Here is a 15,118-nt window from a genome sequence, read left to right as displayed (position 1 = left end):
CCCCCCCACAGATTCCCACCGCTGCTAATCCCGCCTCCCTCATTGCCCCCCACCCTCCAGGCACTTTTTACTCTTAAAAAAGGAAAAGTACTAAGCCTGCTGATGTGTCTCAAACCTGTAATCCCAGCACTTTGGGAGGCCGAGGCGAGAGGATTGCTTGAGCCCATGGGTTTGAGACCAGACTGGGCAATTTGGTGAGACCTCGTCTCTACAACAAATCAAAAAAATTATACGGGCATGATGGTGCATGCCTGTAGTTCCAGCTACTTGGAAGGCTGAGGTGGAAGGATTGCCTGATCCCAGCAGGTCGAGGCTGGGATGGCCGTGAGCATGCCACTGCACTCTAGGTGGGTGACAGGGTGAGACTCCAATTCAAAAAATAAAAAAAGAAAGAAAAGTACGAGCTGACATTTATGCTATTGATTTACAGCATATACTTTATAATATGTAATATATATTCACCATATACCAGAAGCACTTTATATGCCTATGCCTCATTTTATCCTCACAAGGACCTCACTAGTTAACATTTACCATTTCTCTAATACTATAGATGCAGAAATGGAATCTTAGAGTAGTTAGATAATTTGTCTGAGGTTACCCTGTTAGTAAGTAGCAAGCTGGAATGCTAACATAGGCAATTTGGTTCCAGAAGTCATGACCTGGTCTACACCTGCCTGTCTCCTAGGTCATGTTGAAATACAGACATCTGAGCAGACTTTTGTAAACGGAGTGCAGCTTTGGATGTCTGGTAGTATTACTATTTTTTCCCATAAAATAAAACTGTGAGAACAGTTCATTCTGATTCTGTTTTCTGTCTATACCTTTCTGTTATTCACTTTAATTTTCACTCAGAGTAGGTGCAATAAGGGCTTCATTGTACTGCCACTATAATCTTTTTAAAGTTTATTATTGTTATTACTATTATTATTGTTGTTATTATTGAGACAGGGTTTCTTTCTGTTGCCTGGTCTGCAGTACAGTGACAGGATCACAACTCCCCACAGCCTTGACCTCTTGGACTCAGGTGATCCTTCTACCTCAGCCTTTCCAGTAGTGGGGACTACAGGCGCACCACCATGCCCGGCTAACTTTTTGAGTTTTTGTAGAGAGAGGTTTCACTATGTTGCCTAGGCTGGTCTTGAACTCCTGGGCTTAAGCAGTTCTCCCACTGTGGCTTCCCAAAGTGCTGGGATTACAGGCTTGAGCTATCAAACCTGGCCGCACATAATCTTAACTAGTACTTGCATGATGTGTACAACATGCTAGCCACTATTCTACGTGTTCTTTTGTGTTGTAGTATATTTTTCAAAAATGACACAATATTTTGAAGTGCCTCTCATCAAAAAATAGAGTCTATTAATTTAGCTCTTGCTTTGACCCATGAGATACTAGCACTGCGACCCAAGAAGAGGTTTGAAAAGTGTTTGGGTTTTGGTGTGTCACCTTGCTTTTCCAGTCCTTGGGAACCCAGTCATAAGCGAAGAAGTCCAGGCTTGGTTGCTGTATATTGGAGATAAACCTTTTTGCCCAACTGCAAGACACATGAGTGAGGCCATCTGGGACAAACCAATCTGTCATGACCTGCGCACAGTCATGCACACATGAATGGGCTCAGCAGAGACCAGCAGAAGAACTGCTTAGTTGACCAAATTGTCAACCTAAAGAATCATGAGCTGATCATTGTTTTAAACCATTAAGCCTTGGGGAAGTTTTTCAATATGACATCATGAGGTAAATTTTGTCAAAATCTCCATTTTCTAGAGGAGGAAACAGGTATAGGAAGGTTAAGTAATTTATCCAATGTCATTTCATTAGAAAGTGGTTGCACCAGGATGTGAACACAGCCTGGCTCTAGAACACGCACTTTTAATATCCATGTTATGCCTTCTTCTAAGTGTATAAGTATATGCTCTGTTGCATTCATGTTCAATAACTTGGAGGAGGAGACGGCACCCCAAATCAAGGCAAAACAAAACAGAGAAGAATTTTATCACAGCCTTCATCCGTCACATTATTCTAATATTTATTTCTCACTTTCATTTGCTGTCAGGCACAGTTTCTCCACGAACAAGACAGCAAAGATCTCTACTTTTATGGAGTTTATACTAACATGAATGGAGACAGGCCACACATTAGTAAGAAAAATATCCCTGATTGGTAATAAATACTTTGCATAGAATCATAGTGAATAAAGTGATGATCCTCCTAGGTAGACCATATGGCTGCTTTAGATGGAGTAGAGATTTCTTTGATCGGGTAATCTTCAAGCTGAAAAATGAATGGCTAGGGGTGAGGCCCTCAAGTAAAAGGCAGGAGAGTATTCCTAGCAGAGGAAGGAGCTTGGACCTGGTCCTAAGCCAAGAACCAGCTTGGAGATATGAGAATGTGTGAAGGGTTGAGGGGTGGAGGGAGGGGAAAGAACAGGGGTGAGTCAGATGTAGTGAGGAAGGGGCAAAGTCAGCCAGTTGGAAGTCTCAATGAATGACTGCTGCAATGGGTATTCTGGAACAAGGGAATGTAGGATGGAAGGATGTGAGCAGAGACTCCAATGCTTGCAACCGAGATTTCAGAGGATCTCCAGTGTTCTTGATGACAAGGTCAAGGGTACGAACATGACAGTGGGTGGGTGAAGTGGGATGGAGAAATAGATCCTTGGATGCAAAGAGGTTTTATCAAAACTGTGTTGGTGGACCAAGTTTCATTGAGAAAAAATTAAGAACAATTAAAAAAACTGAATATGAACAGTCAGCGGAAAGCTCCTAGAAGCTATTTTTAAACACACAATGACATGCACTACTGTGCCAAGTTGTAAACAAATTCTCATTGAAAACTGCACATATTAATTATTACATGTCAACTAAAAATAGAAGGAAAGAAATACGAGTGGATGGTGCTGTTTTTCAAATAAAAGTCAACTCCCATTAATCTTTATATATACAGCAGTCCCCCTTATCCACAATTCACTTTTTTTCAGTTTTACTTACCTCAGTCGACCAAGGCCCCCAAAAATTCAACCTAAAATTCCAACAATAAACAATTCATAGGTTTAGCAAAACAAAAACTGTACATATGTTCTTCAGGAGTCTTGTAGTTTAGCCTCAAATAAGAATTGGGAATAATGTTTTGTGTTTAATTTCAATTCAAAAATTGAAATGGATAAGAGTTAAAATGTGTTAAAAAATATATGTTCATGAGGCAACAATTTGAAGAGAAAAAGAGCAACCTATGACATTCTCAACCATCTGAGACCCAGTGCCTCTTTTAATAACAAATATTTTATAAGTCCTTTAAAGCTTCCTTTAGATGTAACTTACGGCTAACCTACATATGCATATAATTGAAAAATTAATATAATTATCTAACTAAAACAAGGAGAAATTAAAAGAAGACATTTATAATAAAATACTATGCATTTTAATATGTAGGCACTTAGTCACAATTACATTTGAAGACACGGAAAAGTAGACATGCTTGAACCTATGTGTGACATCTGTGAATTTAACAGCTACGCATGCAATTGATACAAGTGTGTCATTGGGTGACTTAAATTCCAAGAATAGCATTGCATTGAGTGATGTCTTTTTTTCTAAAATGGCAAAGAGCCATTTGACAAGAACTCCTGGTAATGTTTTAAATTTTAACAAGCACAACTTTTTATTTACTTGGATTGCTATATTCCTGAAAAACTCAGTATATAGTAAAACTGCAAAAATACTTAGTGTCTACATGTAAAACAATTTAGTTCTAGGAGGTGATAATCATAAATAATTCTTTGTAGCAACATGAAGAATCCAGGAAGACATTAAAAAATGGTGCAGGTCACAGGCGACTCTTTGTTTCAAGGACTGGTCCCGAAAGTGTAGGAAGCATGTCATCTCTGTACCCTGCCTCATGAAGCCTGGAGCACCACTCTCTTAAAATCATGTTAGCCACATAAAAGTACACCAAACATTTTGAAAATCTGATGTGTAGATGCCACCCCCAGCAAGTCTGTTAAGTTGGCTTAACGTGCAGCCTGAGTTGAATCACTGGTCACAGGGGAAGCCCAGGTCAGAGCCAGAGCTAGGTGAGACCTGTCTGTGATGAAGTATGGACTCTTCAGTTTACATTAAGAATGGTTGTGCAGGTTGCACACTGCCCAACCCTAGCAGGGACTAGTGTGCCAAGAGGCACACTTCACTCATTAAATAGAAACCATGAGCTTGCGGGTGGTTCAAGTGAAATTCCATGTGAAAAAACAGTCGTCCCTCTTTTATCTGTGGTTTTTTGCTTTGTGCAGTTTCAGTTATTCCCAGTCAACAGCAGTTTTGAAACTATTAGATGGAGAATTCCGGAAGTAAACAATTCATAAGGTTTAAGTTGCACACCCTTCTGAGCAGCATGATGAAATCTCAGGCCTTCCTGCTCCGTCCCTCCTGGGATGTGCACCACCCAGGGGATCCACCATTTGTCACTTAGTAGACACATGGGTTTTCTGATCAGTTGTCACTGTATGATAGGCCTTGTGTTCAGGGAGCCCTTACTTTACTACATAATGACTCCAAAGCACACGAGTAGTGATGCTGGCAATTCAGATATGCCAAAGAGAAGCTGTAACATGTTTCCTTCGAGCGAAAAGGTGAAAGTTCTCGACTTAAGGAAAGGAAAAAAAAAATCATGTGCGAAGATCTATGGTAAGAATAAATCTTCTGTCTTTGTTCTCGTTTTGCAGATGTTCTTGGAAAATTAGTAGACAGGTTCTTTATGTTGCACGTAAAACTACAAAAATTATGGTCGTGGGGCATAATAAGTGCTTGGTGACAAAGGAAATGGCATAACTTTTATTGTTGGTGTGTATGGACAAGAAAACACAGGCTGTATAGGGTTTATAGGGTTGGTGCTATCTTTGGTTTCAGGCATCCACTGGGGGTCTGGGGACGTATATCCCAAGGATAGGGGTCGCTACTGTGACATATAGATGTTTTAGTGTTTTAGGTGACCTGCAACTTTTCTCTAAATACTTCAACTTGGTACTATTTTAAACTACTTAGAATGTGTCTTTCTTCATAAAGGTCTACAAGATCTATGGCATATATTAAAAGTTATGCTTTTCAAGGTTTTTTTTTTTCTTCAAATTAAAAATCCCACATACAAATTCACAACTCACATACCATTCTTTGCCTTTTTTTAAGAAACCCTATTCTATCAGGAGGTGGAATAAAACACCTCGAGGTACTCAGAAGAAGGAAGGAACTTTCTGAACTAGAAAGCCAGTGGAAATTACAGATATTCTTGGAAAAACAGTAGACAGGCTATCATAGGATAATCATAGATATGGAAATATTATATGGAGAAATCAGGGATTGACTATTTTATATTACAAAGCAATTCTTTTCTTTTCAAAATGGATCTCTGAATTATAAAATGGATTACCTCATGTACCATTTTTTCCAAAAATTATTATTGTTATTATTATTATTATTTTTGAGCCTGGATTTCACTCTGCTGCCCAGCTGGAGTGCAGTGGCATGATCACGGTTCACTACAGTCTCAACCTCCTGGGCTTAGGCAATCCTTCTGCCTCAGCCTCCCGAATAACTGGGACTACAGGCACGTGCCACCCTGCGCGGCTAATTTCTTAATTTTTGTGTAGAGACAATGTCGCATTACGTTGCCCAGGTAGGTCTCAAACTCTTAGGTTGAAGCAGTCCTCCCACTTCAGCCTCCCAAAGTACTGGAATTACAGGTGTGAACCACCATGCCTAGCCTCAGGCACCTATATAAAGCACACTTCCTTATGATGGTATTACCTTGGGGCACACTCCTTAAGAATCTGAATGTTCACTTGACAGTATTGATTGAGTTTCTACGATATGCCCCTCATGATGCTAGGCTCTGGGCATTTCAATTAAGACCCTATTTCCGCCCATGAACAGCTCTCAGTTTCAAACACAGTGTCACACGTGGTGAGATACAAATTATGAACCAAGTACCCAGAGGAAGGAGCATGTAACTTAGCCCAGAGAAAGTGACAAGTGCCTTACCAAAGCGATGGCAGTTAAACTGAGCCTTAAAAGACTAGTAGATATTTACAAGTCTACTGGAGAAGTAAGGAGAGGAACAGTCCAGGCAGAAGAAATAGCAGGTGCAAAGTCACTGAGGCCTGACAAATAAATTGTCGGGCGGGTGAGGCTGGTAAGTGGATTGGGATTGAGGGGGTGCAATAGCAATGAAATTCAGGATATAAATTAGTTACAGGTGGAGGTAGGCTTTGGATCCCATGCTAAAACATTTGAACTTTATTCTGCGGAAAACTGGAAGTCAATAGGAGTTTTAAAGCAGTTTTTGTTCCTTAGGAAAAGAATTGGCAGCTGTGTGGAAGATGGACACATGGGGGAAAGACAGATGGCACGGAAAACTTTTAGGATACCTGTGTTAATAGGCTTCATGCCCTGGTGGCTTTTATGTGTAGATTTCACCCCCTGCAGTCAGGTCAGAAGAGGGAGCGGCAGGCAGGAACAAGAGTTGGAAATGAAGCGTGAAGGTGGTTGTCGTAAGCAGACAGGTGAGAGGCAGCCTGGAAAAGCTAGGAAACGCAGGCATGAGTCTGCAGATGCGGGGTTCAGTCCAGAGAGGCCCATGGAGGCTGGAATCAGGCATCTAACCTAGGAGAAACAAAGTGACAGGGACAAGAAACAATGGGACAGGAATCCAGGTCATAGGGCCTGAGAAAGAGACGAGTAGGCTTTAGGCAAGAGGCCAGAGAATTAGGAATGGCACTGGATAACACACATGCCAGGGCCTCTCAAACTTTGGTTAGTATCAGAACAGATTCTGGCTCGGTGCAGTGGTTCATGCCTGTAATCCCAGCACTTTGGGAGGGTGAGATAGGAGGATCGCCTGAGCCCAGGGGTTCGAGGCTGCAATGAGCTATGATCATTGCCACTGTGCTCTAGCCTGGGTGACAGAACCTGATCCTATCTCAAAAAAAGAAGAGGAGGAGTAGGAGGAAGAGGATGGGGAGGAGGAGGAAGAAGAAGACCCTAAAACAACAACAACAACAACAACAATAACAACAACAACAAAAGAGATCCCGGCTGGGCTCCGTGTCTCAGCCTGTGATCCCGGCATTTTGGGAGGCCGAGGCAAGCGGATTACCTGAGTCTGCAGATTCGAGACCAGTCCAAGCAACTTGGCGAGATCTTGTCTCTACAATAAATAAAAAAAATTACCCAGGTGTGGTTGTGCACCTGTAGTTCCAGCTACTGGGAAGGCTGAGGCAGACGGATCGCCAGAGCCTAGCAGATCAATGCTGGGGTGGCCGTGAGCATGCCACTGCACTCCAGCCTGGGCGACAGAGTGCGACTCCCACTCAAAAAAAAAAAAAAAGGAAAAAAAGAAAAACAAAACAAAACAAAAACAAAACAGATCCCTGGATTCTGAGTCAGTAAAAGTCTGGAATGGGATCTAATAGTCAGCATTTCTGCAAGTACCCAAGGAAGGTTGGTAATGCTGGTCTATGGGCCCTAGGCAGACTTCCAGCTCTACAATGACCTGAATTGGTTTCAGGATTTCAAAACATTTGAGCCTTCAGGTGTAGACATTTTGTTACCAGACTGGAGAGAGGTCTGAGCTGGTAAAGGAAGGCCAGTTCCTGACTGATCAAACATATAACCTGAGTGATCCCACCACAAAGTAGGCAGCTGCTTATAAACACCTGAGTGAGACTTGATTAAAAACATATATATTTGGTTCTTCTCTGTAGGCAGTTGCTGCAAAATGGGACTAATGGTTGTTTAAAAAGTGAGAGAGCCGGGCTCGGTGGCTCAGCCTGTAATCCCGCGCCTTGGGAGGCTGAAGTGAGTGGATTGCCTGAGCCCACGGGTTCGAGACCCGGCTGGACAACTTGGCGAGACCTCATCTCTACAATAAAATCAAAAAATTAGCCGGGCGTGGTAGCGCGCACCTGTAGTTCCAGCTACTTGGTAGGCTGAGGCGGAAGGATCGCCGGAGCCCAGCAGGTTGAGGCTGCGGTGGCCGGGAGCGGCCACTGCACTCCAGTCTGGGCGACAGAGTGAGACTCCAACTCAAAAAACAAACAAACAAACAAACAAACAAAAGAAGTGAGAGAAGGGGGGCAGACCCAAGCCAGCATTGTGCTCAGATACTGTCTCTTCTCAAACGGGTTCTGTCAGGCTGGAAACGGGGTTCTGTACACACAATCCTCTGCACAGGTAGCCACACTGGGAGCATCCGAGTCTCGTTAGGATGACTGAACTCAGCCTCAGGAGGAAGCCCACCAGGCTTTCTGAGGCCCTCTTCAAGTGGGACTGAAGGCTTTTGTTGCCATATTTAAAAAAAAATATTTATATGCAGATAATCAAATTCTTGAATTGATCAGATTATTGTGCATCTTTAATATGACAGACTGAGGAGGCTTCCGGAAACTAGTCTACATAATCTGGAGAACCGCCAGTAATTAGACAGCATAAATGCATATATAAGCAAGATGTTAATGCTCTCAACAATTTTTCCTTTTTTTTTTTTTCACTTAAGCCATGAAGGTAGCAGTAACACTAACACCATAACCAGTACGACCCGAGCAACAGATGGCAATTTGCTTAAATTGCACGATGGATTTGAAATTGGAATTGATTAAAATACTGGTGCCTACAGTAGGTGAAGAGGAGTTGATTCATGTTCCAAGCTCTTCCAGATATGGAAATTATTAATCAGGGACTCTCCTCATTTATCAAGAGGTATTAGCACGTACAAACACCAGATTCCTCTAACATTCTTACCTATATGACATAAAGTGCTCTAGTTGCATGAGCAAACACATACTCTACTTCCACATCAATGAGTAAACATACAAAATAATAAGAGCAATAGAGCAAGTGGAACAGTGTGGTGGTATATACTAGGTGCCCAATAGGTATTGATTGCATTTTAAATGAACAAATGAACGAACGAGTGCCAAAGTGGAAGGTAGCCATCAGCCTGCCCCTAGACCTGGATGAAACATAAATGTTCATTGTTTGGCTCCAGTGTTCCAATTTTAGAAAGCAGGAGAAAGCAGGAGATGTAGTCAGTCGGGAGAGATCAAGGCAGAAGAGGGGAATGGGAAACGGGAAGCCTGGATTACTGGTCATGAAGGATTTGGGAGACCTCAAGGATGAGCACAACAGAATTGAATGACTGAAACTCCTGATTAAAAACTCTTTAGCCGAGTAGCTCTTCTGACAAGGAACGAAATAAAATCAGCATTGACACAAACAAGCTCTTGCTTCTAATTACTTGGCAAGCAACTGCTGCAGATTTCAAAGAAGATGAGTGGGAGAGGCTGGATCTGTGGTTTTGGAGTCTACTCAAGCTGACTTGAAGACTCTTAGGTCTTAAGTGTCGGAAAGCTTGAAGTGTTGGGAATTCCAATTTATTCAACAAGGGTCTGTTGATCTCCTACCAGGTACAAATATTTTGCTTGATACAAAAGTGAGTGATATGTAATTTCTGTTCTTAAGCATCATACAACTTATATGGAGAGACTACATAGGTTCAGCAATAATTACACAACGGAGAAAATTTTGATAAATGCCCAGAAGTATGAGAATGATTTGGAACATTCACTCATTAATTTTTTATAAAGTGTGCAATTCGTTGGTTTTAATATATTCATAGAGTTGTGCAACCATCACTACTATGCAATTCCACAGTATTTTCATCACCCAGAAAGAAACTCCATAACTATTAGTGGTCAATCTCCATTCCTCCCTCCCTATAGTCTCAACAGCCAGTTATCTATTGTCTGTCTCTATGGATTTCTCTATTATCAACTGCTTCTTAAAAATAAACTGACCATGAATGTACGGTTTATTTCTGGACTCCCAAATCTATTCCAATGTTGTTTATCTCTTTTTGATACCTTTGTCAGTATCACTCTTTTCATTAATACAGCTTTGTATTAAGTTTTGAAATCAGAAAATTTGAGTCCTTAAATGATATTCTTTTTCATATTCTTTTGGTTTTTCTGAGTCTCTTGCATTTCTGTGTAAATTTCAGGATCAGCTCGTCAAGTTCTACAAAAGAATTAGCTAGGATTTTGATAGGGATTCCATTAATCTGTAGGTCAATTTTTGGAGTATTACCATCTTAACTATATTCAACTTTCCAATCCATGATTAGTTGATACTTTTCCTTTTTGAGACATTCTTTAATTTCTTTCAACACTATTTTATGGTTTTTAGAGTACACATTTTGTACTTATTTTATTAAATTTATTCCAAGGTATTTTATTTTTTTCAATACTATTGTAAATGGAATTGTTTCCTTAATTTCATTTTCAAATTATTCATTGATGTTATATAAAATATACCACAGACTTTTGTACTCTGATCCTGGACTCTGTAATCTTGCTTAAATTACTTATTAGTTCTAACAGTTTTAAAAAAACTATTAGATTTAAAATTATCCTAGATTCCTTTGGATTTTCTATGTATAAAATCATGACATCTGCAAATAGAGACAATTTTACTTCTTTCCACCATGGGTGGCTATTATTTCATTTTCTTGCCATTTTTGGCCTGACTAGAACCTCCAGCATACTGTTGACAGAAATATAAAGAGTGGATTTATTTACCTTATATTTGATTTGGAGGAAGTGCTTTTAGTCTTTTCCATGTATGTTAGCTGTGGATTTTTCATAGATGCTCTTTATCAGGTTAAGAGAGTTCTCTTCTATTTCTAATTTGTTCAGTGTTTTTATTTATTATTGGTGATAGATTTTGGCAAATGCCTTTTTGTGTCTACTAAGATGATCATGTGGTTTTTGTTCTGTGTTTTATTAATATAGTATATTACATGGTTGATTTTTGCATATTGAGCAACCTCACATTCCTGGGATAAATCTCACTTGGTCATTGTGTACTGGGTTTGGTTTTCTAGAATATTTTTGAGGAAAATTTGCATTCATATTCATAAGGAACATAGTTTTTCTTTCTTGGGGTGCTTTTGTCTGTTTGGAATCAGGGTAATACTGGCCTCATAGAATAAGTTGGAAAAACATTCCTTCCCTTTCTAAATTTTGGAAAGATTTGTGAAGGATTAGTATCCGTTCTTCTTTAAACAATTGGTAGAATTTACTAGTGAAGCTGTCTCATCCTGGGACAATTTAAAAAGCATTTTTAAAATTACTGATTTGATTTCTTTATTTGTTATAGGCCTATTCAGATATTCTATCTTTTCTTGAGTTGGGTTTGATAGTTTGTGCTTTTCTATGATTTTGCCCATTTTATCTGGGTCAGCTACTTTATTGGCATACAATTGTTTTTTGTATTACTTTATGGTCCTTTTTATTTTTGTATGATTGGCAGTAATGTTCCTTCTTTCATTTTTGATTTCAGTAGTTTGAATCCTTTTGCTTGTTTCTTTACCCAGTCTAACTATCTAAACATTTGTCAATTTTATTAATCTTTCAAATAACTAAATTTTAATGCTTCTTTGCTATTGTTTTCCTGTTATTTTATTTACTTACACTTCAATATTTATGATTGACTTCCTTTTCCTTACTTTTGTTTGTTCTTCTTTTTCTGGTTTCTTAAGACAGAAGGCTAGAATATTGATTTGAGATCTTTCTTATTTTTAAATATAGATATATACAGCTATTACTATCTCTCTAAGCACTGCTTTCACCATATCCTGTAATTGTGATATGCTGTATTTTCATTTTCATACATCTCAATGTTTTTCTCATTTTTCTTTTGATTTCTTCTTTGGTCCATTGGTTATTAAGGAATGTGTTGCTTAATTTTCACATATTAGTACATTTTGCAATTTTTTTGAATATTGATGTCTAATTTCATTCAATGTGGTGAGAGAACATACTTTGTATTATTTCTGTCTTTAAATATTTTAAAATGTATTTTATGGCCTAAGATAAGATCTGTCTTGGGTAACTTTTTGTGAACTTGAGAAGAAAGTATATCCCGCTATTATTGGATTCTGCTATGTTCTGTAGACGTCTGCTAAACTCCTTGGTTGTAAAGTTGTTCAAGTCCTCTGTTTCCTTGTTGATCTTTGGTCATGCTGTTTTTTCCATTATTGGAAGTCAGGATGGAAGTATCCAACTATTCTTGTTGGAGTGTCTATTTTTTTTTTTAGTTGGAGTTGCCCTCTATCACCCAGGCTGGAGTGCAGTGGCATGATCATGGCTACCACAGCCTCAACCTGCTTGGCTCAGGCTATCCTTCTGCTTCAGCCTTCCAAGTAGCTGGAACCACAGGTGTGTGCCACCACACCCTGCTAATTTTTTTTTGATTTATTGTGAAGATGAAATCTTGCCAAGTTGCCCAGTCTGGTCTCAAGCCTGTGGTCTCAGGCAATCCTCTCTCCCCGTCTCTCAAAGTGCTGGGTTTCCAGGCGTGAACCACCATGCCAGGCCTTGAATCATCTGTTTTCTGTTCAATTCTATCAGGTTTGTTTTATGTATTTTAGAATCCTGTTATTTGGAATTTTTTGTTTGCTTGTTTTTGTTTTGTTTTTGAGGTGGAGTCTCACTCTGTCACCCAGGCTGGAGTGCAGTGGCACACTCACGGCCATCCCAGCATTAACCTGTTGGGCTCCGGTGATCCATCCTCCTCAGTCTTCCAAGTAGCCAGAACTACTGGCATGTACTACCATGCCTGGTTAATTTTTGATTTATTGTAGAGATGAGGTCTCGCCAAGTTGCCTGGGCTGGTCTCGAATCCATGGGCTTAGGCAATCCATTTGTCTCGGCCTCCCAAGGTGCTGGGATGACAGGCTGAGCCACCAAGCCCGGCCTATTTGGGAAATTTTAAGGGGGAAAAAACATCAGGAAATATGTGTTCCCCCAGAAACACACACACACACACACACACACACACACACACACACACACACACACACACCCATATGTGTATGTCCACCACAGGCTTCTTTAGACAACCGGTTCTTCTGTCTCTGTGTCTCCTTGAGATACACTTAGGAAATAGTTAGGCAATGGTTAAACAAGCTTCCAGCCAAGCACCAAGCAATTTTCTGTTTGAATTAGACAGGTCTCAGCAGAGAATCAGGAAGGTAGGTGGAATGGAAGGACAGCATTATATTATCTTTCTGTTACATGGAAAATTGAATTGCAGCATCCATGGATAAGGGAGGGAAATATTACTGGAATGGTCCAGAATGCTGGAAGGCTGTTTGAACTTGTATGTTTTCAAAGTCACATTGGAACCTTGGGTATAACATTCCTAAAGAGGCTGGCACATGTCAACGGAGGAAGTAAGAACATTTGTCTTATAGGATCCGACATCCCCCAGGCACACCAGGATACTTTGCAAGTCAATGACAGACGGATGTGACACACACAACACACACACACACACACACACGGATACTTCTTTGTTTGCTTGTATATTTATTTATTTATCGATCTTCCATAATTTTACCGCAAAATAATAGAGATATCGTCCAAACTTTTCTAGCAAAACAGTTCCAGAAACATCTAAACTTTTCTTGTGTATTGATTTATATTCCTATTAATGTCTTTTCTTGGAATGTTGAGTTTTCTAAATGTATTCATTTTTCTCATCTTCTTTTTGATTCAAGAAGTGGCCCATCGGCTTATTGAAGACTTCCTGTAAGTATTGTTATCCTCAACTCAACATTTGATAAATATTGAGTGACTTTGAGTTCGAACTGTTCATCTCAGATGTGGAAAGCACTAGGTAGAAGTTTTTGTTCATATTTTAAAAGAAGGAAGCTGAGTACTCTTTACTCAACAAAGCTGGCAGTAGAGCTTATTCCCTCTGAGGAAATCTGAAGAACTTGAGTAGGACACGTGCTTAGAATAAAAGACCACCCTTACCCCTCCCCTGGAGCCATGCATAAAATGGCGAGAGAGGCGGCATACCTAGTCTGGGCGAAGACTCTTCTCAAGAAGTACTTTTGTGTTCACTTCAGTTCACTGAAAAATGGTAGTCAAGATTCTAAACATTTGGTACCTAATCAAGTCCACAATACTATCAGTTTAGAAATATTTAATAAGAGGTGTAACCAAATACTTATATGAGACATAAAATAATGTAGTAAAACACCAGGAGAATGCATTACCTTGGGCAATCTATGAATTATCTACAAAATGTCCACTAAAGTTACTCAATGAATTATTTTGCTCTACAGATTTTTAACTGTAAACCAATGAATGTTGGTAAAACAATGCCCCGGGCTTCCAGGGTTTGACTGTAGCTCTTTGGTGTAGAAAGTAAAGCAATTGTTTATCAAGACCATTCAATGCATGGCGATAAAATGAAGCTATCTACATATATGAGGATGCTTAGCTTTATTATTTTACTTATTTTTTTGAGGGTGGAGAGAGAGGTGCATCCAGGTCATTAAAAACCAAAAACCAAAAGCCAACCACTTCATTACGATATTGATTTAAAAAGAGGTCAAATATATCCTCTCTTTGAAATTATTAAAAAAAATCTTTAAAATGTAATTGAAGACATTTTGCTGATAACCGTAAACTTAACCATATGATAAGAAACAGGTTCTGTATTCATTTAAAACATGGAGAATCTCTGTTGAGCTAATGCAATGCATGATTGACTGGTCAGAGCCCACAGTGCACTAAAACTCAAACTTGCATGCTTTTTCCCCCCCTTAAAACAAATTTTCTTTAAGATGACAAAAATCTGAAACTGTAGAGAGTAGAGAAAGAAACGTGCTTAAAGCTTGCCTGCTCTTGAATTGAACAGGTTTGATATTCATCAAGAAGGAAACTGTAATGTTTATGGGGTGGAGCAACCTATAAGACAATGGGCTGAGAGAGACATATTCTAAGTCCAGTTGGATAAAGTTGTGCCTTAGAGATGACAAAGAGAAACACATTTGTAAATCATCAGGGTCCACCATTCAATTTTGTGATAGAAAATATTCTGTGGATCCTATTTGGCTTGAGTTTTCAAAATCAACTTTAAATCATGATGAAGTAAAAAAACGGCCCTTGCTTTGCAAAGTTTGAGGCCAGTGAGCCTTTTAGTTTGTAAAGTTTCCCTAGGTTTCACTGTGTTATGAGCTACTTAATTCTTCCACCAAATTCTTTCTTATAGTATTATTTTCC

This window comes from Carlito syrichta, unplaced genomic scaffold, assembly GCF_000164805.1.
Source record: "Carlito syrichta isolate Samal-C Ts95f unplaced genomic scaffold, Tarsius_syrichta-2.0.1 Scaffold311830, whole genome shotgun sequence".
Classification (NCBI taxonomy): Eukaryota; Metazoa; Chordata; class Mammalia; order Primates; family Tarsiidae; genus Carlito; species Carlito syrichta.
Note: the sequence above shows the minus strand (reverse complement) of the source record.